The sequence below is a fragment of the Scyliorhinus torazame genome, chromosome 17, assembly GCF_047496885.1.
Source record: "Scyliorhinus torazame isolate Kashiwa2021f chromosome 17, sScyTor2.1, whole genome shotgun sequence".
In the NCBI taxonomy this organism is placed as follows: Eukaryota; Metazoa; Chordata; class Chondrichthyes; order Carcharhiniformes; family Scyliorhinidae; genus Scyliorhinus; species Scyliorhinus torazame.
The window spans coordinates 57,687,789-57,711,913 of record NC_092723.1 but is presented as its reverse complement, the minus strand read 5'-3'; the positions used below and the strand labels follow the sequence as shown (position 1 = coordinate 57,711,913).

The 24,125-nt window shown below is 44.9% G+C and overlaps 1 protein-coding gene across 2 annotated transcripts in view; it reads right to left on the bottom strand.

Moving 5' to 3' along the window:
* LOC140393884 (alpha-1,3-mannosyl-glycoprotein 4-beta-N-acetylglucosaminyltransferase C-like) overlaps positions 1 to 24,125 on the bottom strand; it is a 241,478-nt gene that overhangs the window by 199,011 nt on the left and 18,342 nt on the right. Inside the window, exon 2 of one of the 2 annotated variants that reach the window (XM_072480459.1) lies at positions 4,736 to 4,923. The exons of the other annotated variant lie outside the window; for it this stretch is intronic. The gene's annotated coding sequence lies outside the window, so the exon portion shown is untranslated. The remainder of the gene's footprint in view (positions 1 to 4,735; positions 4,924 to 24,125) is intronic. 2 annotated transcript variants of the gene reach the window in all.

The following is a 24,125-nucleotide window of genomic DNA, read 5'->3' as shown; positions in this document are numbered from 1 at the left end:
GTTGGGAGCACTGACTGAAGAGGACTGCCACATGTCACTTGATGCCTGGAAATGCAATTGGCCACTAAGTTACTAAATGCATTTCATGGCAGATATGCTCTGACATGATCGTTCATAGAATGTCACACCTGGCGGTGTCAAGATCCTCTTCAAAATGGAACTAAGATGACGATGGGAAACTGCAAGCCAACCAGAATATCTAACCAACAATGAACCTCTCTACAGAGGATGAAAGTATTCTTTCTCCTGTTGAGCTCACACAATTCAATTCAGTTTCTTTCGCCAGGCAAATGTATGGATGGCAAGGAATATGAGGAATTCCGGAGGGAATTCCTCTACCGGGCTGCCATTTTGTACGGGAAGCCCAATAGCATTAACCACGTCAAAGAGAGTTCAGTGCTGTCAATTTCCAGCACAGCACTTCAAAATCACTAAAGTGTGAAGGGGAGGGGGGGGGGGGGCATTGATTGGCATGCATTTAACTCTCTCTTGATGTTTGTAAACACTGTGGTTACAGCATTTAGAATTACTCATCCATGAAGGAAGATGAATGAAGCAAGGCTAGCAGCTGTGTTTGTGGAAGCTGTCAATCACAGCCCACTAAGAGAAATGAATGAATGACTTGCAACTAAAGCGTCTGAGAGGTTTAAACACAGGTCACAGCTTTTCTCTTTCCAGGAATGGACACGTAGTGCTTCCTCTGCCTGGGCCAGGTGCTGTATGCCCAGGTGAATGTTACAACAGTGACTTTATTTCACTGCCTGTGTCTGGACTAATCTCTAATTTTCAGACAGGTGTCTCTTTTCTGGGGGGGGGGGGGGGGGGGGGGGGAGTGTCTGTGTGTGTGTGTATGTGGTGGTGGGGGGGGGCGGGGAGGGTCCTTGAGTTAGGGGACCTCTGTGGGGGGTCCCTTTGGTTAGGGGAGCCTTCCTATTATGGGGGTCTGTGGAGGGTCCTCTTAGTCTTCCTGGGAGGGGGGTCTCCCTATTTAGGGCTCTCTTTAGCTGGGGGGTCCCAGGGGGAAGTCTCCCCATTTAGAGGGTCTCGGGGAGGTGGGGGGGGGGGGGTTTGGTAGGGGTGGGTTGGTCAGAGAAGTTGGCCCACAGATGGAAATTGGGGGCAATTACCTTCAGGGGTGACCCCCTCAGCCCACCGCAAGGACCACCACATTTGGTCATACCTGTTGTGAATCCTGCCCACGTGATTGCCTGCCCAGAGGACCGGAGAATCACGGGCGCCCCGGAGACTCTGGTGCCTGATCCCCCACGTGGATGCAAACAAGTCATTCGGACCCATTTGCATCCATTAGCATCCTCTCGCTGGCGGGCAGGTATGAACCCTGATCCCGCCGCCAGCAGGGGGCCGGAGAATAGCAGTCGGTTCATAGCTCGACACAAACCTTGATTTCGGTGGGACGCCCAATCCTCTGCCCTATCGCCATTCAGGCATTGCGGTACGGAGAATTTGGCCAATATTTCAAGTCAGTGACCCTTCATCAGAATGTCTGAGGGATCATCGACCTGGAACTGAACACTGTTTCTCTCCACAAATGCCGCCCAACCTGCTGGATATATCTGCCATTTTCTATTTTTTTCATTTTTAAAGTGTATCCAATGTTGTAATGTAGGAAATGTGGCAGCTAATTTGCACTTAGCATGCCCACAAACAACAATGTGATAATGACCATAAAGTTTATTTTTGCAATGTTGATATCACTGAAAGATGATCTTGCGTCCAAAGAATAAACAGAACAGTTAAGAGGTTTGATGGCACAGCTAAACTGGGTCTGCCTTGAGACAAGGCCCAATGTCATTCATGCCAAACTGGCACTCAGTACTATAATGAAACATGCCATAGTTTTTAAAAAAATGTTTATTAAGGCATTTACAAATAAATATCAAATAAAACCACAACCAAGATGAAAAAGGTAACCAATAGATAGCAAACAGGAGAACACAGCATAACTCAATAAATAGGCAACAACCGCAACCCACCCTCCCTACCTTCCTCCCCACCCTCTCTGCCTCCACTTTTTCTTGTTAACCCTACACTCCCCACCCCCCTCCCTCCGCCTGCTGACTTAACTGTCCTGGAAGAAGTCAATGAACGGTTTCCATCTCCGGGCGAACTCTTCCATCAACCCTCTTAAGATTAACTTTATTTTCTCCAACCTGAGGAATTCCACGAGGTGGCTCACCCACACCCCAGGCTTCAGAGGCTCCGAGTCCCTCCACCCCAACAGGATCCGTCTCCGGCCTACCAGAGAGGCAAAGACCAGAACGCCGGCCTCTCTCACCTCCTGGACTCCCGGGTCTCCTGAGACTCCAAACACTGCCAATTCAGGACTTGGGACCACCGTAACCCCCAGTACCTCTGACATCACGCCAGCGAACCCCCGCCAAAATCCCTGCAACTTCGGGCAGACCCAAAACATGTGGGCATAGTTCGCGGGCCCCCCGCGCACCAACACACTTATCCTCCACCCCCTCAAAGAACCTACTTATTCTAGCCACTGTCATATGTGCCCTGTGGACTACCTTAAATTGAATGAGACTCAGCCTGGCGCACGACGAGGACCCATTCACCATCCTCAAAGCTTCCTCCCATAGCCCAGCCTCCAGCTCTCCCCCAGCTCCTCCTCCCACTTTCGCTTAACTACTCCTGTCGGGGCGCTCTCCCAGTCCATCAATTCCTCATATATCTCTGACATCCTGCCCTCACCAACCTGTTTTTGACTGCATCTTATCCTGCAACCCCAGGGGCGGCAGATCAGGAAAGGACGGTGCCTACTTTCTCACGTAGTTCCGCACCTGTAAGTATCGGAACCCATTTCTGCTGGGCAACTCATATTCGTCCACCAGCCCCGAGGGTGTGGGGACAATGGCAACAACACTGGAGGCTTGGGGAGCCTCAGCCCTTCCAAACTCGGGAAGCAGCCCTCCACAAACAAATCTCCAAACCGCTCAATCCCCGCCCACCGCCAACCCAGAGACCCCCCATCCAGTTCCCCCTGAGCGAACCTGTGATTCCGACAGATCGGGGCCCAAACTGAGACCCCCAAAGCCTCAAGTGCTGTCGCCACTGTCCCCACACCATCAGGGCTGCCACTACTACCGGACTTGTGGAGTACCTAGTTGGCGAGAACGGCAGAGGCACCGTCAACAACGCTCCCAAACTAGTAACCCTTCCAAGAGGTTCCCTCCCTCACTACCCACTTCTTTACCATGGCTATATTTGCTGCCCATTAATAATTCATTAAATTAGGCAAGACCAATTCGCCTCCCCCCCCCTCACCCCCGCTCGAACAGCGCATTCTTTACCCGAGGGGCCTTCCCCCGTCCACACAAATCCCAATATCAACGAGTTAACCTTCTTCAAAATGGCCTTGGGGATAAAACAATCGGAATATTCTGGAATGCAAACAAAAACCTCGGGAGCACAGTCATCTTTACGGACTGCACCCGCCACGCCAATGACAATGGAAGCACATCCCACCTTTTAAATTCACCCTTCATTTGCTCCACCAACTGAGCCAGGTTCAATTGCTCCCACCCCCATGCCTCCTGGCTACCTAAAACTCGCCCCTACTACCTTAAAACGGCAACTTGCCCAGCCTCCTCTCCTGCCCCTTGCCTGAATCGGAAAGACCTCACTGTACCCATGTTTAATTTGTACCCGACAACCAATCGAATTTCACCAAAATATCCATGATCTCCCCTATGCTTTCCAGTGGATCCGATATATACAACAGCAAGTCGTCCACATACAGCGACACCCGATGCTCCACATCTTCTCCCCTCCCCCCTCCCCCACACACACAATCCCTTCCCAACCCCTAGTCACTCTAAGTACCATGGCCAGAGGCTCTATCGCCAAGCCAAAAAGCAATGGGGAGAAACACGGCATAGTTGAGGAAGTACGGAGGGAAAATAAAACAATGAAGAAATTAAATACAGAGAAATGTACACTACACGTTTCCATCCTTGGGTAACCCTGAGAGCCATGAAGATGGTCCTTTTCAATGATGCTTCTCATTCCATTCTTCCAGATGGGAAGACTACTCTGGGTCTATCATATTCTTGATGGATGACAATGAAAAATGTTGTCTTCTGGCCTAGGAAGCCAAGAAAATAAAAAGGGTGCTTAAAAGTACCCCAGCTGCGGAAACATTGGTGCTGGTGGAAGCGATAGATGTGGAATTGTAGATATCTAACAATCCAATGTAAATCCTATAGAAGGGTCATTCTGAGAAATGTTTGCCCATTGAATGCCGTGTGAATAATGTTCTTTTGACAAAGGATGTCACTGCGAAATGGTTGAGGATAGACCTTGTTGTTATAAAGGAAATATTGGAGAGAAAAGGGATCTCCGAAATAGAATGGGTAAATGCAAGTCACCAATAAGCAGAGCTTTCTCCAAGAATCTGTAGGAATCCCTGTCTTGTGTTACAGCAAAAGTGAAAAACAATTTATTTTCTTTTTTTTACTTTGCAATTATTTAAGTATGCCGGAAAGGTTTTTGTTTAAAGAAATTAAGGGATATCCTTTTATGGTGGCTGATTATGTTGTCAAAGATACACAGATGATAGGCATTGTTTGATTAAGGGATGAAAGCACATTGAAAGAAAAACAGCTGGGGACATTGAGTTAGTAGTTTGGAGACAAAGATCTGTAATACTGCACCTGTTAATAAACCTACAAACAGGGAAAAGATCGGGGCCTTGTTTCATACTCACCATCTGGCTTGGATCCTTTTAACACAACTCTATTAATTGATTAGGCTCTATGTCAACAATGGCCACTTAGGTGAAGAATCAGAGAGCAGCCAGTGGAACCCAGCAGTCATCAGGCCTTTCAAGGAAGAAGAAATTGCCACAATTTATTTTAAAAATTGGGCAAAACAAATAAGGATCATCTCAAATACCTGTAGAATGGAAAATAAAAATTATGTTTACACAGTCTTGGAAATTTCTTTGACAAACTGGGTGTATTCAACAACAGCTGTTGGTACACAAAGGAGAGCATTCAAATGATTCTGCAGCTATTTATAAAATGAATTAATGATAGAAACACAACCCCATCTATCAGCGATAAAATGCGTTCAGCTGCAGGGCTCAACACCATCCATTACTATTAACTCCTGGAGTAATAACGCCACTTTTATACGCTAATTAAGAGATAATGAACATAAGGGTGTTGCATTATCATCTGCTTTAGCACTGCTGGTTTATTTTCACATATAATGCAAGTTAATGAATAAATAAGCATAAACCACAAAATGTATATTCCTTTGGATTCCTTTCCCCTCTCTCCCTCAGCACAGTGCTAGAAGCACTCAAAACCGGTAGCAATTATTGAAATAGCAGTGCTCTTTACCCGTTTGCTCCTTCAATCTAATATTTTGATGTTTTCCCCTCATAAATGTCACTTAAGCCTCAAGTGTCAAGTCTGGCTGGCAATACAAATTTCTAAATATTTTAACCCCCATTCAAACTGTTAAGAGGGCCTTGCTTTCCATCACTATATAGTATAAGTCACAATAATATATTTAGCAGTAAAACAGAATATGATATGTGAAAGGGGAAATATTACAACGCAATGGGGAACATGCAGGAAAATGGGGCCGGTACATTGGACAGAATTGCCACCTGTTCTGCTGTCTGATTCTATGGTATTGAAAGGTTGGGACGATTCCACATTGCCCTTTAGTTCAAATCCCCACAGACAGAAAGAAAGAGAGTACTTTAAATGCTGACAGCAAAGAGCAAGCAAAGAGAGAAGCTAGAGACAGAATACACTGACAGGTTCAAAGCAGATGAGAACATTTCAACAGTGTCTGATATCTGTGATGGCAATGCCGGAGTGTGAACGACACGTCTTAAGAGGCCCAGCTACAAATATTGCAAAAGCACACTGCCAACTTTATAGACTTAACTTGCTCAGAATACAGGAAACGCACATGGATGTTTGACAAAATCTTGATCAGGAAATGGGAACTGAGAGCTGTGTTATCTGTCAGCTGTTATATCCCTCAAGCTGAACTGGCTCTGTAGTATCCTGGGATTCTGGTGTTAATGAATTCATCCACTTGGAGTGCAAAGCGAATTCCCCAACGCAGGAGCAACAGACAAAAACATATGTTCAACAATTACAGAATTCAAATTCTGTCTTGCTACCAACATTTCCCAGCAGTCCAAGAGGCTTTATGGACCAGCAGTGGGAAATCTGCAATGCCAACTTGTATGAGTGGCCCGAGTTCCCAGCTATCTGTGGCCAAGAAAGTGGCACTGCTGAGAGAAATAGGGAAGTACTCTTCTTCAGATGGATCTTGTTCTTCCAGAAGCATCAGCCTCATGTACTTCCCCATTTCTCACCCCTGGAGCTGGAGTGACCACCAGCAGCATCTCTTTACGGTGTCTAATTTGCACAAACCAATACCTCACGAGATGGCTAGTGATTGGTTTTGCTCTATTTACTGAACCATAGAACGATAAAATTTACAGTGCAGAAGGAGACCATTCGGCCCATCGAGTCTGCACCGGCCCTTATGATGCTTGCAATGAATCTTCTAACATACTTTAGACACAGCCTGAAGCTACTTTAAAGATTTTTGGCTGTTTACCAGTGTGCCAGTTGTTCCATTCAAGATCAACACGCACATTACAATCTATTAACGTGTCATTAAGCACTGGCTAAAGAAGGGAGGATTCTGAGCGATTGTAGTTCACTGGGTGTGCAACAGCTCAGAATAATGCTCAGGAGCAAGACAGCCCGATTTCTGAAGAGTTTCAGTAAGAAAGAAAACAAAGAGGAAAGGAAAAAGCTCACTGGACCGAACTTGCTCAAATCAGACTTGTAATTAAGTGGAAAGCCATATACTATCAGCCTTGCAAGATTTATAGCAGTGAAAGCTCTCTTCATAAAACATAGCAAAGGAAAGCCGAAGTAAATCAAATGTAAACTAGTAAATAATTATGTTCCAAAACCCAACTACAAATGAATGCTTTTAATTGGGCTGTAGTGCAAAATAAATCACCCTGTTTATTAGTGTCTGTGATGACAAGTGTAATTTGACTTCTGGGATTTGTTGACATCAATTACATTACATGTGTTTTGTCTTCGGTTTCAATGTGAGTGAGATTCAGGATCACGGGATACAGCACGTACCACCCAACGCTACAAGCTTATCACATGTCCAGTAAATTCATAAGGGCACTGGTAGCACCCAATTAAGGTTATGCACTAAAAAGGTGTGACACCTCAATCCAATTGCTGACCAAATGATTCTAGATGCAAGTTGTGTGCACTCATTTACCAAGCTCCTTTTTTAAAAAGAACATACATACCACCATTGACTACATTTGTGTAGCAGGCTATTTTACAATCCAATATCCAATACAAGAAGCTGTCCCTTTTAATTCCTCGAGTAGCACTCATTTATAAACTGTTGTGCTACATTCTTGATTCAGTAAAAATAATTCATCACCTTCCAGCTCAGTAATTGGAATAGGAACCATATTTCACCTCTCTCCTTTCTTCAGAATTAATCACTGGTCTATAGGAAAAGGGAAGGACAATCTGGGAGAGGGACCTGTCCAACATACTGCTTCTTTATAGAAGAATATGTACATCTTCTTTATAGGAGAAAATATACTCATCAAAACTTCTTGTTGACATCTTAGTCATTGGTTCTGATGAATAGGCTCGTTCAACACAATGTTAACTCCATTGTTGCCTTCACAGATGCTGCCAGACCTGCTGAGTCTCACTTGTTTTTATTTCAGATTTCCAGCACCTGCAATATTTTTCCTTTAAGTTTTTGAATTTATTGTGGATGCCTGACAGGCTGTTCAAATGATCCAACCCAGCCAGTTTTGAGCCTAACTGGGCAGGTCTATTGAAAACAAGAAATGATTCGCCAAAGATTGTCCCAAAAGTCGCGACATGGAGTGGCACTATTAGGCCAGGCAGGATGGAGATAAATGGGTAATTTTCCAGTTAAATATACCTGGAGGCTTTGGGCAAGGTGACAGCAATATATCAGCTAATCAATGGGGCGTGGGTCAGAATTTACCACGGCGCTAGCAGCAAACAGAGTCTATTTAGACACCAAACTACAGCAAATAGTCTAATTTTTCAGCAGTCTTTTTAAACAGTGTACTACAGCACTAAGTGTATTTATTCAATGGACATATTTGTGTAATTTCTCAACAGTCTTTTTAAACAGTGTACAACAGCACTAATTGTATTTCTTCAAAGAGCATATTCGATTTAAAAAGAGTCCTTCTGAACTACAGCAAGCACATTCCATATTCAAAGCCATTGCAAATTCTCACGAGAACAGCAGGATTATTTCTTCAACGAAATACAGCAGGTGGAGGTGTAAAGGAATGAGGGCTATAATGTATGGGATATAGGTTTTTAAAAATTCATTATTTTGAATTTTTCAATTAAGGGGCAATTTAGTGGCCAATCCACCAACCCTGCACATCTTTTGGGTTGTTGGGGTGAGACCCATGCCGACACGGGGAGAATGTGCACGGAAAGTGACCCGGGGCCAGGATCGAACCCAGGTCCTCAGCGCTGTGAGGCAGCAGTGCTAAACACTGCGCCACCATGCGCCCCTAATATATGGGATACAAGAAATTAATTTTTAAATTACTTTTCCGTAAAACCTACAGCAAGCTGCATTTTCTAAGAGCAAAGTTGACCAAGCATATACATGGTCAATTCCCTTCACATCAATGTGACATTGCAGTTGAAGATTACATACCACTAGAAGCCACAATTCTAAGGGTCCTTACAATGACAACGAGCACTAAAGTACAATAATAGTTTGGATAAATGAAACCACAATCTGATTGAGGAAAACTAGGCCCAAGTCTTATGATCTTTCTGGCCGCAATACGTTGATCAAGCAGCTTGATCAGCATGACTATTACTTAACCCTAGTTTTAGAAGGATAAATTCAGAAGAACATTTCTTAACAATTAAATGGGCGACCCGATTGTGATAGGTCTTCTCACTGATTATGGGATAGTGACTAGGGGTGGGCTATTATTGAGTGATAATTGCACAACGCCAGGAATTATTTGTAAATATCCCCACATAGTTTGAATTATCAGACTTCATTAGGGAACAGTGTGATAGTGTTCACCTCCATGTGAGATCCATTTTAAACCTAACGAGTCTCACTATCAAGGTGTTACTTTGATGTTAGATGGATTTCCAATTTTTCTTCTATAGTCTATTATTTATATCAAGTAAAAATTCATGTTTTGTGATTCTCTCAAAGAAATAAGAATTTATCATCTTTTCAGGATCTTATTTAAGTGTTGTGATTTATACCCTTTGTATAACCACCAAGTTGCATGCTTTTTCATAATATTGAATTTATGTGTTTACTTATAACTTAAATTGTCTTCGCTAACCTTCTGTGTCTAACACTCCGCTGACCCAACTCCTATTATTTTTGGTGGGGGGATATTACTGAGGAATTCTCACCCGGACCGTTACATATCCGGGAAATTACAATCTAGCTAAAGAACGATTGAAGTTTAGACTTTTGGGAGGAAGGTAACACTCTGGACTGAATTTCTTCCTTTCGGTGAAGGGTTGTTGGACGCTGTGGACCCAAATGACATGTCCTGGAGTCTATCTCTCTCTGGCTGAAGTTAAGGGAAATTAGTTCAGCGAAAAGCTGGATCCAATTGGCTCCATGCAGAAATGAAGCTGATAAAAACATCACAGAGGAACATAATGCAAATTGTGACTAAAATCAATCCCAGTCATCTTTGATGGGAAAATTATCCAAATCATCTCCATTCTGGTGCCACCACATGCAGCCACTTTTGGGACAATCTTGAGAACTGTTCTGAAACCACGTAATCTCCGTAAACTCTAATACCAGCCAGAGGAGTGGCTCTTGAGCTGATCTGAGGAGATTCCCCCATCATTCCTCAATTATTTCCTATGAAGTTACTCTGGGAACATTCCCTGTTGGTATTTATCATCCTAGCAGCACAGCTGGGAAAGCGACAAATGTCAGACAATAGGGCTGACATTTTTACTACAATGTCTGAAATCTGGTGAACACATCATGCCCTTGCATAAAAAAGGACAGGATTTTGAAGCAAAATAACTCTCCCCAGATGCCTTCTCTTCATTGAGTTTTGCACCAATGTGCATTACCTTATATTATATATAATTTATTAATCGTTGTCCAGTTATTGAGCCTATCCAAATTTCTAGAATTCAAGCCTCATTATCCATTTTGCCAACCTACACAACTTTATTTTGTCAGCAAATTTAGAAATGTCACTTTTAATCCTTTCATCTAGGTCATTAATGAAAACTGCATAATATAAAGGATCAAGGACAGTTCCCCGTGGAACTTCACAAATCACTGCTTGATATCTCACACTATGTTTTGTTATTGTCTCGCTGGTGTTTCATCTCATTAATTCCGTCTGCCCAACTCTGTGATTTCAGCTGTGTTACAAGTCTCTGAAGACGTGATGTACCTTACATGCCTTGTTGAAAGTCAAATGGATATCCATGGCCCTTTCCACCATCTTGTTCTATGTAAAGGAGCATGCAAACCAGAATTCTGTACGAGGTTGTGAGAGGCAATTGGAAGTGCTTTAATTCATTGGGAATTCATTTAATAAGAGTAATTTGCTGAAAGTCAATTTTACGGAATAGGAGTGAATGGAGAGCATGCTAAAATTCAGTGGGAGTGCTTGGGAGTGTTACGATCCCAGACCAGACCCCAACAGTGGCTAGGATACTGGACTGAAATGGCAATATTTTATTTTAATTTTGTAAGCTTGTCAGGAAAGGATAGTTTGCTTCAAGAGTGACTGCACGAAGAAATGGGGATACGGTATTTTGAAACAAAACTTTGTTATTAACACAGTACTAAAATCTTTAACATCACACCCAAAGATTGTTTACAATTACCTCCTAAACAATACTGCTCAATACAGTGACTAAAATACCCTTAATTGCTATCTTCATTCCCACTTAAACAACAAGAAAACAACCATCTCAGCTCTCAATGTACCTTAAATACCAATTGCACAGAGGGATACCTGCTTTACAGAGATATTCTCTTGACACTGCATTTGACACTCCTGTCAGAAATTCTGGCTTCTTCAAAAGCTGTTTCAACTGGCTTGTTTCAGCTTCCCCTTGTCCTCAGCCAAGTCTGCACTGCTTTAAAGACTCTTGATCTCTTTTTTTGTTAAACAAATTTTAGAGTACCCAATTCTTTTTTTTTCCTAATTAAGGGATAATTTAGCATGCCCAATCAACCTGCCCTGCACATCTTTGGGTTGTGGGGGTGAGACCCACGCAGACATGGGGAGAATGTGCAAACTCCACACGGACAGTGACCATTGCGCTACTGTACCGCCCTGACTGTTGGATCACTTTTTAAACTAAGCTTCAGAGAGCAAAACCTGATGTATGATCCCAGTTTCATCCAGAAATGAACTGAACTGAAAATGCTTTCTCAAAAAGCCTGGGGCCTTAACTGCACTCAGCAATGACATCATCTCACCAAGCTGAAAACTAATTAACTCCCAGGGAATCCCCTTAATGAAAACAAAATTGCATTAGCCCAAGCTTTTTATGATGGTTAATTTCACCTCCTGAAAGGCTCCTGAAAGCTTTGTTGTCTTTCAAACCAAGATTTTTTTAACCAACATGACTTCCGCAATCAAACACACTCTAACCCAGGCTTTTAACCCTTACTTCACCAAATACTTACAGTACAATATATCTGAAATCCTACATTCATCAAAGGAGGGGAGGTCTGTAGAATGGGTAATGATTTAGTTCATGTAAATGCTACAGTAACAGTTGTAACAGGGATCAACTTTTATTTCACACTTCTTTACATCTGAATTGGATGAAAGTACTCTAACTATCTAACTAAAGTGGGCTGCACTTATTTTGCAACCAGGAGGTCCAAATATACAGCTTATCTTTGCAGTACATGTTGCTTTTGCCATTACGAAACTGTGGGACTTCAGATGACATGTGTTGGAAAACATGTTGATTCAAGCTAGTTTACTACCAATGTGTTAACATCGGGGAAAATATGTTAGTCACTGTGTGATATGTGACAGGTGCTTGCACAGTCGAGATGACAAAAGGTATCTTTTTCTGGTTCAACGGTGCTGGAGGGTAGTTAATTAAAATTTTCTGTCAGATATTCAGTTACATTAAAGACATTTGTGCTTCCTTAGGTATATCTTTACTTAGTCGGCTGGGCTTTAGTTTAAAATTAATCGATTTCTATTCTCTAATAGCTGCCCAATCGTTGCATTAACTGAGTGAACACGGATCTTGGCTAGCCAAGGATGAAGCTCTCCAAAGAATGCCTGTTCAAGCATAACATACAGAAGTTTATATCGGAAATATTTTAACCCCTGACATCCCTTTATATCCTATTAGGCCACAAAGCTTAAAATACAATAGATAATTACTAAATCATTCCCCATCAGTTTTAGGGCAGCGAATAAGTTTTTTGTACTCTTTTTATTTTTAAAGATTAGTTTGGATTGAAACTACATGAGGTCAAATTGGTGATATTTGAATACCTCCAATTTGTCTTCCACCTCCATCTTCCAGATAGATACGGGGTGAAAATCATTCTGGACATGATATCTGGCGTGGAGTTTCTTTAATAATGCGATTTTTGGAGAGTGCAATTATTACAAGAGCTAACATGGAAAATATCACTGCTGTCATACTGGATTAACATTCCTATTCACCCTGGGCTCTGGTTCCATCTTAAATTCTGTAATTATCCTCATCCCACTGTGATTATTTCTCCTTTTTGGTCTAATTAACAATTTGAAGTCCAATTTTTAAACAAAATCTAAAAGTAACAGTAAGGTGGGTAACCTAATGTGACAACAGCCGTACAGTCCATACCAACTGTGGTCACAATCATGCTCCAAGCCTTATCCTAAAAGCTTGTTTATTATGGGTTATTATAGGTTACTGTAGATGCCGCAGAAACCATGAACAATAAGAATCTAACTGGATTCTTCAAACCTTTATTCTGCTGACTAAGTGGGAATACTAACATAATTTTTAACGGGAGTGTTTATGGGTTGCAATCATCTAGCAGAACTCTTCTCCACCTGTGGAAACTATTAATACAACCATGGATTTTGTGAAGATGCCATTTCGGAACATATTTAATATTGACCAGACAAGCTGCCTACTGAAGAAAATAATTACAGCATTGATGCAAAACACAAGGAAATATTTGGAAATAAATTTGCTCAAACCTATAGCAGATTGCACTATTGATTTTAAAATTACAGTAAAACACTTTTAATCCCGTTAAAGCCATTGATATCAAATACAGTTCAGACGAATAAATTTTAGTCCATGCTCTTTATATTGTGTGATGTTCTATATCAATGTAATTTGTTTACACAGACACTTTCCACGACTGCTCATTTAAGCCACTTATGCCAACAGGAACCAGACACCCTCAGCCCCCAACAACCTCCCCCCTGCCCACCTCAACACCAGACAAACTTGTAAACACTTGCCCCTTTCAGATTGACCATCAATGCTGCCAACTGGCATTTGGATTAAGAACTTGAGGTTCATAGGGAATAAGAGCCATTTGGTGCATCAAGCCCTCTTGCAGCCAAAACACTTGCAGGATTATTCGGTGATCAAGATGTTGATCCTTCTGCTGTAGTTGGCTGGTGATGATGAATACTGGGTGGGACCCAAATCTGCTTTTCGCACAGTGTCTGGAGTCAGGGTGGGGAAACTCTCTTCCTCTACCAACAATGTGACAAAGGCAGACTTTCCCTGGCTAAGGGCCAGATGTGCGCAGAAGATGATCCCATTATGGTCGATGTTTGCCCCCCCCCCCAACCAGGTGAACGCCAGGGGTCAGAGCGCGAAGGAAAAGTTGAGATCACAACCAAAATTCTCCAGCCATTGAGATTCTCTTTTCCCACTGGCAGCAGCCCCCCCGCGCCCCCCCCCCCCAACCGCAGGTTTCCCGGTGGCGTGGGGTGGCTTCAATGGGAAATCCCAATGACAAAACGGCGGGAAGAGAGAATACCGGTGGCAGTGAATGGCACACGGCCGAGAAACACTGGGCATGGGGACTGGAGAATCCCGCCACTTATTTTATTTGAGGCCAAAATGCTTACTGCACACCCTATTCAGATGGATTTCTTTCATTTCCTCCATCGGCAAGGAGGACTTCTGACTGTACTGAATAATAGGAACGGTTTGCAGATTCGGATGAAAGGATCCAAATAGACAGACTGAACTGTAGGCCTTGAATTGTGCAGGGATGCGTTCGAGTATAACCACTGTAAATCTATACTTGCTAGGAATATTCAGTGACTAGAATTGTATTTTCTTTTAAATTGCTGTGGTATTGTGGCGATTGAAAGTCAAACTGCTGAATGTCACATTAAACCCTAGCATGCTGGTGAGTAATATAGCAGAGTCTAACACTGAACATCCCCAGGTTAGTCTGTATATTTTTATCAGTATGATTAAGGAGTTGACTTGCGCAAAAGAAAATCATCCCAGTCTGTTTGCTGTGGAGATTTTCACAGCTTGATGGGATCAGCACAGCATGCCACGTATTCTAATGCACCGACCTGTGCTGTTCACCATGTTTTTTGGCTCCAAGACCAGGTGAGGTGAGGAGCCAACTGAAAGTGAGAAAAACAGAGACCAAGCATTCCTAAAATTAAACTATCTTGCAAATCCGTAGCAATCTTTATAACTGACGGTGCCAGCGAGAATGTGTGTGTGTGTTTTTCAAGTTATTTTCTCCTTATACTCATAACGAGAACAAGAATTATTTTGTCACAACTCAGGGCCTATTATTTTCAGTCCGTGATCGTAAATTCTCTGGCTGAACATCTATTGAACTGTTTAAAATTAATCTTTTTAAAAAAATGTCAAGGAAAGCCACTGACTAAAGATGGCCTCCACAAGTCACCCGACATGGCGAAATTCTCCGTAATCGGCGCGATGTCCGCCGACCGGCGCCAAAAACGGCACAAATCAGTCCGGCATCGCGCCGCCCCAAAGGTGCGGAATCCTCCGCATCTTGATCGGCCGAGCCCTAACCTTGAGGGGATAGGCCCGCGCCGGACTGATTTCCGCCCCGCCAGCTGGCGGGAAAGGCCTTTGGTTCCCCGCCAGCTGGCGCGGAAATGGCATTACCGGGTGGCGCATGCGCAGGAGTGTCAGCGGCCGCTCACGGCATCCCCGCGCATGCGCAGTGGAGGGGGTCTCTTCTGCCTCCGCCATGGTGGAGACCGTGGCGAAGGCGGAAGGAAAAGAGTGCCCCCACGGCACAGGCCCGCCCGCGGATCGGTGGGCCCCGATCACGGGCCAGGCCACCGTGGGGGCACCCCCCGGGGCCAGATCGCCCCGTGTCCCCCCCCAGGACCCGGGAGCCCGCCCGCGCCGCCTTGTGCCGCCGGTAAGAGAGGTGGTTTAATCCACGCCGGCGGGACAGGCATTCTAGCAGCGGGACTTCGGCCCATCCGGGCCGGAGAATCGCCGGGGGGGGGCCCGCCAACCGCTGCAGCGCGATTCCCGCCCCCGCTGAATATCCGGTGCCGGAGAATTCGGCAACCGGCGGGGGCGGGATTCACGCCAGCCCCCGGCGATTCCCCGACCCGGCGGGGGGTCGGAGAATCTCGCCCCCCAGATATTGAAAGCTGACCAGCTTCTGGAAAATTCCACTGCAATTCAGACGTGTCACACCATCCTTCTCTGGAATTTCACACCTGAGGATGTCAACAACTTCAAAGAGATTTACCGAAGTGTACTGGACGATTAATTTGCCTTTCTCTGTGACGATCTCTCCAATAGACAGAATGTCTGCCTGAAAATGAGGATGTGTCTTCCTATCTTGTCAAGATGGATAATGACTCATTCAAGGTTTTAATGGCTGGGAAAATATAGATCAACTCATCCACTGGCCAGGAAACAAACGCAACTGTCAGTTCAGACATCAGATAAACAAACTACTTCTGAATCATTATGGGGCAAGAGAGGTCAAGTGACTGAAGTAACTATTTGGAAAACTCTTTAATGTAAGGTACTAAAGACATAAGCAGTGAGTAATCTGGAAATCTGCCAGCAAAACAGTAAGTAGCTCGCTTCTCTATTCTCCCAAGTCAAGACTCTTGGCACGATTTAATGCCCAAAAAACAAGGTTCTGTTTTGGGCGCAGAGAGCGGGGTCTTTCTCAGTGGAGAACGACCTTGATATCAAACGGGTTGACTTTTTGGCCTCGCGAGGAACACCCCCCCCCCCAAACCGCACTTAGCTCAGCTGGTCAGTGCAGGAAGAGATTGGGATGCTATTTTTAAATGCCACCCCAATCTCTAGAACCCCCTTGGACTTCCCAACACGGCCTCTGGCTCTGTTCCGCCCCCCCACCCCCGAACACCCAGACTTACCTCTTAAAGGGTCCTCAAGCCCCCGGTCTCCCCAGCACTTATCGGGCAGGGCCCGATCCCTGGCACGGATGACCTGGTACCTTGACACTGCCAGCCTGACACCCTGGCAATGCCAAGGTGCCCGGGTGGAAGCAGGAGTGCCAGAGTACCACCCTGCCCAGAGCCTGACCACCTGGAGGACTCCATAGGCCTGGGAGACCCTCACAGGTGCCGTTACTTGTGGCTTATGTTTGTGTGGGCCAGTGCTATGCGATGCCATGGTGAGGTCGCCCAGGCGCGGGCATTAGTTCCCAGGCCTCGGGAAAAATTGGGCACAGACATTTAAATCAGCCTTATAGCTCACTTAAATGTTAGCTTGGATCTTGCCCAGTGAGGGAGATCCAGATGGTGACGGCTCGGCGAGATCTTGTTTGATCTCGCAAGACGTTCCGAGTGTCGCAAACCGAGAGGCCTCTTGCGAGATTTAACAGCCTTGTTGCGAGATTTAATGGCCTTGTCACATCACAGATCGGGTGTGACAAGGCCATTTGACTGCGCCCTCTATCTCTCTAAAAAAATCTAGCACAAAGGCAGCAAAATTTTCATCAAAAGAAACCTCAGGGCATCACTCTGGAAGAGACAGATTATGGATTAAAAATAAATTCTTTCCAGCTATTGCAGTTACATGGGCTTCAACTCAACTCATGGATTCTAAAGGAACTTGGAAAAATTTCTCCTGCAGCCTCAGTAACCAGCCAAAAAAGATTGTTCACTGTTTATTTTCAAGCAATGAACTTAATTTGGCTAAGAAAGTAACTAACTACACTATGCCTTGTATGTGTGTGTGTGTGTGTGAGTGCGCACGTGAATGTGGGTTGTGAAGATTCGAGATGCATGTGCTTACCTTTTTAAACATTTTGCTAGTTTTACCTGGGTGTATGTTTAAAAACTACCCCCTTTTTGTTTTAAACCTCAAAAAATCCATTCAGATCCATTTCTTTGCAAAGTGTGTAAATAGTTAAACACAGGCATTCAATAAAATTCCTTCACCCTGCTGAAAACAAAAAACCTGTTCGAGTCAGACTTGGGGCTGGGATGACAGAGGAATCATTTGCACCCTTCCTCACATGGCCAGAACAACAGTTCTAAATGTATTATTGCAAATTGGAAAGATTCTACTCAAACAAATCCCTCTGCACTTCTCCCCATAAAATAAATGGTTTTCTATTCCACCCTGGACTAACATTCCCAAGGAGGATAAGTTCATCGTTTTTGGGGACTTCAATGCAAAGATTGGAAAGGACACCCAAATCTGGAAAGGAAGCATCGGAAAGGAAGGAGTTGGGAACTGGAGCTCCAACAGGGTTCTCCTGCTCCCCAAATGAGTGGAATGCCAGCTTGTCATCACAAACACACAATGCTGTCAAAAAGACAAGTTCAAGACTTCCTGGAGACATCCATGATCAAAGCACTGGCACATGACCGACCACGTCATTGTCCGATCCTGTGACCAAATGGATGCCCAAAGCAAGGACCAGTACAGACAATTGCTGGACAGACCACTGACTCATCTGCTCCTCTTATATCATAGAATCATAGAATAATTTACAGTGCAGAAGAGTCTATTTGGCCCATCGAGGCTGCACCAGCCCCTGTAAAGAGCACCCTACTTAATCCCACACCTCCACCCCATCCCCGTAACCCCACCTAACCTTTTTTGACACGAAGGGAAATTTAGCATGGCCAATCCACCTAACCTGCACATCTTTGGACTGTGGGTGGAAACCGGAGCATTCGGAGGAAACCCACGCAAACATGGGGAGAATGTGCAGACTCCACCAGGAATCAAACCTGGGACCCTGGAGCTGTGAAGCAACAGTACCAACCACTGTGCTACCATGCTGACTATCAAACTCCACCAGAAGCAGCAAAAGATGAAGAAACAGCTCAGAAAAAAGATCAACATTGCACGGCTTCAGGAGCTAGAATGTTCAACAATGTCTTTACCAGAACCCAGTCCATCGCACGAACCTGCCTCCCATCCATTGACTCCATCCCAGTCCATCACACGAACCTGCCTCCCATCCATTTACTCCATTTACACCTCCCGCTGCCTGGGGAAAGCGGGCAGCATAATCAAAGATCCCTCCCACCCGGCTTACTCACTCTTCCAACTTCTTCCATCGGACAGGAGATACAGAAGTCTGAGAACACGCATGAACAGACTCAAAAACAGCTTCTTCCCCACTGTTACCAGACTCCTAAACAACCCTCTTATGGACTGACCTCATTAACACTACACCCTGTATGCTTCATCAGATGCCAGTGCTTATGTAGTTACATTATATATGTTGTGTTGCCCTATTACGTATTTTCATTTATTCCCTTTTCTTCCCATGTATTTAATGATCTGTTGAGCTGCTCGCAGAAAGATACTTTTCACTGTACCTTGGTACATGTGACAATAAACAAATCCAATCCAATCCAATCTCCAAAGCATTCATTCTAATGGAGTAGTAGATAACTGGAAAGAGCTGAAGACAGCCATCATCTCAAGCTGTTGCAACTCCTCGCCAACAAGCACAGTACCTGGGTTTCCTCAGTGCCACCAGGGTAATATATGGACCCAATACTCTAGACCTCAGGCTGAGTAAGGACGGAGCCTGTTCGAGAGACAGAGAACCCCTAAACAGTGGACCGTGTTCAAGGAAATCCCCCAACTCCCCATGAAAGATGATCTTGGACACCCACCAGGCGTGGATGAAGTCAAAGCCACTTTTAAGCACCGAAGAATGGAAAAGCCGCAAAAGTGGACAGGATTTCAGCAGATATTTTCAAACTTGTAGAAGACGATAGCACCAGTCATCTCCATTAGCTGTTCCTGAAAATCTGGGGCAGATCCGCTGACCTCAGGGATGGCGTCTTCAAGGAAGGAGATGAAGCAAATTGTGGGAAATAACGAGTAGTATCCTTAGTCTCCATCGTAGGGAAAATCATTGCCCGAATCCTCGCTAGCTGCCTTCTCCCAATCTCTGAAGAAATCCTTCTGCTCAATAAATTCTCAAGAGAATTGCAAGGAGCAACATCATCAACCATTCCACATGGCCTTCATTGATCTGACCAAGTCATTCGAGAAGCATTATGGAAAATCCCATCAAAGACTGGCAGTCCAGAGAAATTCATAACTATCCTCCGACTCCTCCACAACAAGATGCCAGTGACAGTCCTCACGGACGGAAATATGACAGGGAGCTCAAGACTGAGATGCATCATCGCCACACCTGTTTCTCCATTTTCATTGCCCCCATCCTTCACCATGTCAAGAACAAGCTTCCAAGTAAAGTGGACGTCTACAGGATGAATGGAAAACCTTTCACCCTGAAATGGTTCAAATTCAAGACGAAAGCGACACCATCATCGCTCTTGTAATTCAGTATGGGGATGACATCGCCATCTCCACTCTCTCGGAAGAGCATCTCCAAGCAATGCTTGATGCATTTACGGAAGAATGCCTAAGGGAAAAATCCAGTCTCTCCCTCCATTAAGATCAACAGAGAAACCCTCCTGCATGTGGAACATTTCTCCTACCCAGAGAGCCACTTTTCATTTAAAGCTGATGTTGACATGGAGATCCAACATTATATCCAATACGCCAGTGCCGCCTTCGGATACCTAAGGAAGAGGGTTCTCGACGACCGCGACATCCGTGCTGACAATAAAATCCTTGTGTACAAGGCAGTTTTCCTCCCAATTCTTCTGTACAGCTCAGAAACCTGAACCATGTACAGGTGCCACCCCAATGCCCTGGAGAGGTACCATCAATGCTGCCTCAGATAGATTCTCTGCATCAACTTGGCGGACAGGTGCATTAATATCAGCTTTACTAAAGGTGCCAAGAGTACCCACATTCAGGCCATGATTCTCCAAAACCAAATCTGCTGGGCTGGCCACGTGCTTAGAATGCCAGAGTCCCAATTGCCAAAGCAAATCATCTTTGCCCAGCTCAAGGAAGGCACCCGGACTAGAGAAGAGTTTTAAAGACATCCTGAAGACTTATCTCAAGGATGCAACATAGATGTGAATGCCTGAGAGACCCTTGCTCAGAAGAAACCTACCTGGAGGAACCTCCAGATTGAAGGGACACAATTCTTCGAGAACACCCAATGGCAAGAGGTGGTTTGGAAAAGGAGCCTGAGAAAGGAATACCAACAGTCTTGAATATAAGGACCACTCCCACGTCCCGGAAACATCTGCCAAATGTGGGGTCAAAGATGCAGCTCATCAGCTATGCAAGGACTAACAGAATCTATGATCAGTTACTTGGAGCTGCTTAGGTGGACAATCATACTTGTTAGCGAGTGATCGCCAAAGAGAGGTAATTGGGGGGAGGGGGGGGGTGCGCACATGTGAATGTGGGTTGTGACGGTTCGAGAAGCATGGGTTTACTGATATAAATATGTTGCTATCTTTACCAGGGTGGGTTTTTGTTTTTAAAAAGTCAGTAAAAACTAACTTATTTTTGTTTTAAACCTCAAGAATGCCCATCAGTTCCATTTCTTTACAATCAGTGTATAAATGATTAAACGCAGACATTGAAGAAAATTCCTTCACCCGTCTCAATTCAACAACCTGTTACAGTCAGACTTGGGGCTGGTATAATCGGAGAGTCATTTGCACCCCGCCTCACATGGCCAGAGCCAGTTGTAAATGTGTTATTACAAACTGGAACGATTATACTCTTAACAAATCACCCCCCCCCCCCCCCCGCCAACCCCCCCCCCCCCCCAACTCCTCCCTCCCCCCATAAAAAAAAAATTTTTGAAAGTGTTTTTTCCACTGTGGGTATAATGATCATGAAGGTATAAAAAAATGATTGAGAAAGCACTCTCAACCGAGACCATATTGTTCAGAGGGACTGCAGGACTGGCAGAAACATGAGCGAAATTCTCCATCCCGCCCCGCCACATTTCTGCCCCGACCCGCCGGCGGGATGCTCCGTTACACCGGCCGGTCAATGGGGTTTCCCATTGTGGGGCAGCCCAACGCCGTTGGGAAACCCCCGGGCGCCGGCAAAACGGAGACTCCCGCCGGCGGAGAATGACGCCAGGTGAGAGATCAGCTTGCCATGGCCTACCCAAGCTCACAAACTAATGAAAGTAATGTTCACCCAAAACATCCTCCACTTTCTTCATTCCTCACAACCTCAGTCATTGGTCAACAACAGTTGGCACCTTACCTGATACACAACGGCATACTGTTGGCAGGACTGATCTAAAATGCACCAAATATATAAACATCCATGACTTGTTTCTTTTTCAAATAAACCAGCAAAGTGCAGACCTCAGTTGAGAAGTCTGAACTGAAGTTCTGTTAAAATAAAGCCCTGGATCAAAATTTGTAGGTTGGGTCCTGGGTGGTGCAATAGGTTTGCATGCTGTCCATTTGTTTATATGCCAAGAGTTGAAACAAAACTTTCACTTTCTGCAGGTAGTAGGGATCCAGATTCAATTAATTTGTGAAGCGCACCTTGCTGGGTGAGTTCAGAGTACCCATCGACTTCAGGAAGTGTAGCACGACACACACTCCCGTCTGCATCAATGGCTCCGAAGTGGAGATGGTCGATAACTTTATGTTCCTGGGGGTCACCATCACCAACAGTCTGTCCTGGTCCACTCACGTTGATGCAACGGTCAAGAAAGCCCACCAACGTCTCTACTTCCTACGGAAGCTAAAGAAATCTGGCATGTCTGCATCGACTCCCGCAAACTTCTACAGATGTGCCATAGAGAGCATCCTATCCAGCTGCATTACAGCTTGGTATGGCAACTGCTCGGCCTAAGATCGCAAGAAATTGCAGTGTGGTGAACTCAGCCCAACGCATCACACAAGCTTGCCACACTCACATTGATTCTGTATACACCTCCCGCTGCCTCAGGAAGGCAGACAGCATTATAAGAGGCCCATCCCGCCCAGGCACTGCCTTCTTCCAGACCCTTCCATCAGGCAGAATGTACAGAAGTCTGAAGACCCGCACATCTTAGGAACAGGAACAGCTTCTTCCCCACAGCTACAAGACTCCTCAACGACTCCCCTTTGGACTGATCTGTTCTCTGTAAGAACACTATTCATGATGCCCTATGCTGCTCTTGCTCATGTATTTGCTTTGTTTGGCCCCTTGTACCGCACTGTAACCAATCACTGTTTGTCGATGTACCATTGTCAATGTACTCTGTTGATTTTTCTCTTTGTCTACTATGTACATACTGTGTATGTTCCCTCGGCCGCAGAAAAATACTTTTCACTGTACTTCGGTACATGTGACAATAAATCAAATCAATCAGAAGTGCACACAATTCCATTCAAAACAAAATCCCCCAGGAACACTCCCTCACCCTCTCTCCACCGGGCAAGGCCTCCCCAGGCCAGATGCCTGGGAGTGCCGACCTAGCACCCACACATCACTGCCAAGATGTCCAGGCTGGCAGTATCAAGCTGCTCAGGTGCCAGAGAGAGTGCCAAGGTACCATCTTGCCCTGTCCCAGACCACCCGGGCATCTCCAATCGACTGGGAGACCCACCCTCCACACCCCAGTGGCATTACGACTGGTCCATGTTTGTGGAATTCAGTACCTTGGCAAGGTCTCCCAGGCTCAGCCAGTGAATCCCGTGTGCCAGGACAATTCGGCGATCATATATTTAAATGAGCCCAATGAGGACGAGATCCAGATGGCGATGACTCGCGAGACTCCGTTAAATCTCACGAGGCGTTTTGAGCATTGCAGATCTCACGAGAGGCCTCTTGCGAGATTCAACGGCCCCATCCCAACACTAAGTCACGTGCGACAAAGTCGCTAAATTGCGCCCTATATTTGAAAATCACATGGTTTTGCCGCACATCTATTCAAGGAGTCTAGAAACACTTTTGATAGTAATACTTTGAAAAGGCAGGAACTGGAAAATTAGAATATTTTCAACCTGAACTCAGTTGAAATTCTGAGTAAGTGCTGAATTAAATGTTGGAGCCAACCAGTCGGAGACCCACGTGTGGACCTTCTGCTCCTTCAACAGTGTTTTCCTGGTTACACCGACAGCTGCCCACTCAAGTCATTACTGTCAGAGGATTGAGGAGTCATCAGCTTCCCATGGCTGACCCAAGTACAATTTAATGACATCATGGTTGCCTCTGCTCTTGCCGAACTGCCTCCTTTAATCTCACTGCTTTCAGAAGCCTCCTATAAAGCCTTTTCTTTGACTGCGCTTTCAGCCCTCCCCTAAATGTTCCGTGCCCCTAGTCCGGAGCACAATTTGACAAAGAGTAAGGGTGCTCACATCTGACTCTTCATCCCTCAATCAACATCATGAAAAACAGATTGGCTGGCTGGATATTTATCTCATTGCTGTTTGTGGGCCCTGCACGGCACAAATTGGCTGCCATACCTCCACAGCAACAATGATTACGCTTCAACAAACTTCACAGCAACAATGATTACGCTTCAACAAAAATTAACTGATTGTCTGTGAAACCTGTATCCCGAGGTTACTGAATTAACTATACAAATTGAGGTTCTTTCTTTTAGCGCAACACACACCCATCATAAATGCAGTCAAATACAAGACCCACTATGAAACAAGATAATTATAGTTGGTGACACACAGATTAATT